The 6,157-nt window shown below is 34.2% G+C and overlaps 1 long non-coding RNA gene across 1 annotated transcript in view; it reads right to left on the reverse strand.

The window, feature by feature from the left end:
- Nucleotides 1-5,780, reverse strand: part of LOC118767501 — a 22,054-nt gene extending 16,274 nt beyond the window's left edge. Inside the window, exon 1 of the long non-coding RNA XR_005003423.1 lies at nt 5,759-5,780. This is a non-coding gene — a long non-coding RNA (uncharacterized LOC118767501). The remainder of the gene's footprint in view (nt 1-5,758) is intronic.
- Between the last annotated feature and the right edge of the window lie 377 nt (nt 5,781-6,157).

Raw genomic sequence — 6,157 nt, forward strand, 5'->3', positions numbered from 1 at the left:
CAAGATAAAATTGATTGGTTATTCTGTGGTGTAAAACACGTTTCTCGAGAAAATAGCAACTAATTTCGTGCAATAGTGATAATATAATTTTTGCTTCTTTTCTTCCTTTTAAGATTCTGAATACTCTTTTACGCTTTTACTCTTTTACTCTTTTACTTGTTTCAGTCATTTGACTGCGGCCATGCTGGAGCACCGCCTTTAGTCGAGCAAATCGATCCCGGGACTTATTCTTTGTAAGCCCAGTACTTATTCTATCGGTCTCTTTTTACCGAACCGCAAAGTGACGGGGACGTAAACACACCAGCATCGGTTGTCAAGCAATGCTAGGGGGACAAACACAGACACAAACATATACACACACACTTATATATATATATACATATATACGACAGGCTTCTTTCAGTTTCCGTTTACCAAATCCACTCACAAGGCATTGGTAGGCCCGGGGCTATAGCAGAAGATACTTGCCCAAGATGCCACGCAGTGGGACTGAACCCGGAACCATGTGGTTGGTTAGCAAGCTACTTACCACACAGCCACTCCTGCCCCTATGCCTCTCCTGAAAGTGGGATTTTTTTTCTCACACGCTTAATACCATTATATATATACATATACATACACACACACGAGTAATCACATAAACGTAAAACAAGGTGGCAAAAATAGTACTCGAAGATATGATAATATTTTTTTTTATTAAACCTGCAAAAAACATCAGAAAAACTGGTACTTATTTAATCAACCACGAAAGGATGAAAGGCAAAGTCGACCTCGGTGGAATTTGAACTCAGAACATAACGACAGACGAAATACCTATTTCTTTACTACCCACAAGGGGCTAAACACAGAGGGGACAAACAAGGACAGACATAGGTATTAAATCGATTACATCGACCCCAGTCCGTAACTGGTACTTAATTTATCGACCCCGAAACGATGAAAGGCAAAGTCGACCTCGGTGGAATTTGAACTCAGAACGTGACGACAGACGAAATACCTATTTCTTTACTACCCACAAGGGGCTAAACACAGAGGGGACAAACAAGGACAGACATAGGTATTAAATCGATTACATCGACCCCAGTCCGTAACTGGTACTTAATTTATCGACCCCGAAAGGATGAAAGGCAAAGTCGACCTCGGCGGAATTTGAACTCACAACGTAACGCAGACGAAATACTGCTAAGCATTTCGCCCGGCATGCTAACGTTTCTGCCAGTTCGCTGCCTTTCAAATAAACGCGCCCTTTTAAAGCTTAGCCAGGTTCATGAGGGCCGGTTCCCCGGTTTCAATTGCGTATGTGTTCCCCAGCTACCTATCATTTCATCTGCCTTTACACCCATATCTTTCGCAGTATATTGCTGCAGGTCTTCATCGCTTTTTATCAAATACCCGGCAAGCGTTCTCCTTTCACTCCTTATACAATATCATTATTATTATTATTATTATTATGTTATTATTATTATTATTATTATTATTATTATTATTGAGTGAGAGAGCAGTGCATGCCATCAAAGTGACACTGGGGTAAAATATACGAAGCCCAATATACCCATCATGACTACCCGTCACATAAGGGTACACTAAGCACGTGCATCACATTAATATGTGCTCGACATGGTGATCTCATATCAAGATAAACAGCACATGATCTTGTAGGTGGGGCCCAGTTAGAATTTTCTTCTGGTCGAGTAACCCATCCTGCTCAAAAGGTCCCTGAGTAAGGGTTGTTTAAGGATGTTGAACGAAACACCCATGTTTCCAGAGGTGAATTATTCAAACCGCAAAGAAACCCTCTCAACACATGACTATGATGCTCCCCCACTACTTCACCTAGTGATCAGAGATGCACATATTGTCAGCCACCAAGGGACATGGTCAATTGGTTAAGGTCAAACAACTGACAAGCAAATCTGTGGTATTGAGTAGAATATTTGCTGTAGCCCATCTTTTATGCCAAGACAAAACAATGTACATAATAACACTTCCAATCAGTTAAGATCAGAAGCGATGAGAGCCACTGCCTGGTACTGCATCGGGGTAATTATTATTATTATTATTATTATTATTATTATATTATTATTATTATTATTATTATTATTATTGTTATGACTATTAGTATTATTATTATTATTATTATTATTATTATTATTATTATTATTATTATTATTAATACTACTACTACTACTACTACTACTACTACTACTACTACTACTACTACTACTACTACTACTACTACTATTATTATTACTATTATTATTATTATTATTATTATTATTATTATTATTATTATTATTATTATTATTAATTAGACTCTGTTCTATCCAATTTAGTTCTTCGACAGAAAAGTTTACGACTGGAAATTTTATAATATTGCCTTGTTTCCTTCAACGGAGACACCAAACTTCCCCCGATCGCTTAAAACTATTTCTTAGATGTCTTCACTGAATAAAACCATTCCGTTTACGAATCGCAGTTGTTATGGGATTTCTTGCTATTGTCCAGCAACAATTTGCTTGCTTCATGTGTATGTTTTTTTTATATATATCTGCGTGTCTGTGTGATTGCCTGGTTGTGTCTGTGTGATATCGTGGTTGTATATGTATGTATGGGTATTATGATATGTGTGTATGTGTGTGCGCACGCATGTGTGTATGCTCAAACCAGTTTGAAGGTGAAGCTTTATATCGCATTGCAACGGTTTCTCTTCCGCTTCTCAAATCATTTTTTAATATCTTTCATCATCATCATATATATCTATATATATATATATATATATATATATAATATAGGGTGAAATCAATTAATTTGGAGTAATCATTAATTTCACCAAGTAGATTTCGGCATGTAAAAGCCCCATTCGAGGAAGGTTTAAGTAATACTAAGTAATTAAGGGTTTAGCAACGATTTGCCTCACCACACACCGAATTTAGAAATAGCAGTCAAAGTGTTATGGCTATTCTTTCTACTTAAAAGGAGATCTCTCTTTTAAGTAGAAAGAATAGCCATAACTCTTTGACTGCTATTTCTAAATTCGGTGTGTGGTGAGGCAAATCGTTGCTAAACCCTTAATTACTTAGTATATATATAATAATATATAATAATAATAATAATAATAATAATAATAGGGTAATAAGAAATTATTATTACCAGTGGCCTAGCACAAAAACGAATTAGTCATTAGACTATATATTATTCACATAGAAATACAATAAGAGAGGCTTATTGGGAAATAACTGAGATGGTAAACGTTTTTAATTTTCATTCATTTCGAAAATGTATCCTCATTTGGTGGTTTTGAATTTTCTACTGCTCTTTCTAGCACAAGGCTTTCCTATTTGGAAGCCTCTTATTGTAAATAATATATATATATATATACATCACATATAAAATACACACATATACATATGGAAGGATGTTTGCATATATGACTGCTAAAATATGCATTTATAACTATAAATGCTTTGAATATTTCTGGAACCACAACCCCGTAAATTATAAAAACAGAATAGGTTGATGGTTTGTAATTTCACCTGGTATTTCAAAATATCAGGTTAGAACATTTTCTTTTTTCATGAAATTTACGAAGAAAAAGTGTCGATATGTAATATCGCTGCTCTGTAGTGCCCCGCCAACGCCGTCCATTGATTCACTGCATATCACATATATATAATATATATATATATATATATATATATATATATATATATATACTCCGCCCAGACATAGTGATTCTCTCAAATTCCACAAAACAGGTGAGCATGCGGGAAGTGACTGTACAGTGGAAGCTACACATAAAAGGAAGCTCGTGTGATGAAGCTTGCCAAAACTTTAATTTCCTAATATATTTCCATTTTCAAATATCGAAAAGTACGAAAGAAACAATTGAATACGCTAAAATTGTTATACACACCTCACGCACACATATATACATACATACACCTATACATATATATGTACATACATGCGTTATATATATATATATATATATATATATTATATATGTATATATATATGTATATATATATATATGTATATATATATAAAACACACACACACACCTATAGTTAAATTTGTACACAAGTTCTCATATATGATATAAATGGATTAATAATTTAATCGCTTCTGATGTTAAGGGAACCATTTTCTTTTTTCCTTCTTTTTCAGAATGCTGGATGTTAATCCTTCTTATCGACTTAGGGTTAACTTATCTCGTTTCGCTTTTAATAATATCGAAATGATAAATTGATTTTTCGAATTTACTTTTTAATCTTTTCCTCTAAGATTTCTTCTTTCGTATCAGTTAAGACAGGGAAGACAATAGCCAAACCCCCACCCACGAAACGTCCTCAACATGTAACAACCCGGGCCACTCTCCACACCCACTCTCTCCACACTCTCCACACTCTCCATAATATCATTGGTCGACCTGTTTCATCTTTTCAACAGAATCATGTTTTGTTTCTTTAATCTTACTTTACGGTAGAAATGTTTAGCTTCAGTGAAACAGACATGAAAGGCAACCGTAATCAAATCGTTTTTGCAATAATTACCGAACACTGAAACGCTCTCCATGCTTACACAATGAACAGACAAGTCATCAGTTATCTCTCTTGGTATCACTCTCTCTCTTTCTAAAACGCGCGCACAGACACATAAAGGCCCGCGCATATATATATATATATATATATATATGTATGTATGTGTGTATATTTATATATTTATATAAATATATGTATATTTGAATGTATGTATGCATATATATATATTATATATATATATATATATATATTTATTGTTATATTTCGGAATGGTCATTTTGCCAGTTTAGCCAATAAAAACACACGCACTATATATTGGTGTTACTTTGCTTCAGTGTTATTTATTTTCTATATTAATCTTAATCTTATTTCGGCTAGAGTTCTTTCGTCACACTCCTGTGACCGCATCAGTGGTCCTTTGTTTTCTTCTCACTTATTTGTGTCTCTCCTTATAACCGTCAGCCATTTTGTATTTCTATTGTATGTCTTCATTTGCGCATGCTTATATCTCTATGTGCGTTTATGTTATTTAGTGTGTGTATGTGGGGGATGCTTGTATATTTGTATCTTCTGTTTATATATGTTCATGTAATTTGTATTTTGTATTTGTATAAATAAGTGAAGAAGAAAAACAAAGGACCACTGATGCGGTCACAGGAGTGTGACGAAAGAACTCTGGCCGAAATAAGATTAAGATTAATGTAAAAAATAAATAACACTGAAGCAAAGTAACACCAAATATATAGTGCGTGTGTTTTTATTGGCTAAACTGGCAAAATGACCATTCCGAAATATAACAATATCTGTTTCAACACACGACCTCACATAAAAAATCTTGCACAACAAATATTTAAACATATATATATATATATATATATATATATACATACATACATATATATAGTGACGTATATTTACCATTTAAATATGGCTAACCCTAAGGGTGGATGCTACTGTAGTTTGTAGCCCCTGGAGGACACCTCCTCCAGATGGCTATAGACACACTTTCTGTGCCCCATTAGTATTTTCAAAGGGAAGCCATCCTTCCTGTCTCCAACTTATGATACACACGGACTCGAGTTTCTGGGTATTGACCCGTCATCGGCGTGTGACTATCAAAGTTGTCGATGAAAAGTAGGTTCCCTTCACAAATACATATACTTTTTCCAGTATCGTAAAGACACTGATATCGAAAAAGTGCAAACAAGCAAATATACATATATATATATATATATATATATATATATATATATATATATATAATATATATATATATATATATATATGCGCACACACACTAATAGATGTTTATGAATATATATGTGTGCGTGTGTATGTGTACTGTTGTGCTCTTGGTTGAATTCATGAGAGAATAACTTCTGAACACATGTAAAAGATTTTATTCATTGCCTTGAAGATTTACTTCACACTTGTGCCACTTTGAATTTCTATAAACTTCACGCTCTAAAGAACTTACCAGCATACAGGTGCATACAAGTATACAAGAGCACATCAAATACATCCACCCTACGATGGCCCTAAAACTCAAGACAGAACCAGAAATTTGCCTTACATCCTACAAGGAACCACACATATTATGCAACACTTAGTCATCC

The sequence above is a fragment of the Octopus sinensis genome, linkage group LG22 (genome assembly GCF_006345805.1).
Source record: "Octopus sinensis linkage group LG22, ASM634580v1, whole genome shotgun sequence".
Lineage (NCBI taxonomy): Eukaryota > Metazoa > Mollusca > Cephalopoda > Octopoda > Octopodidae > Octopus > Octopus sinensis.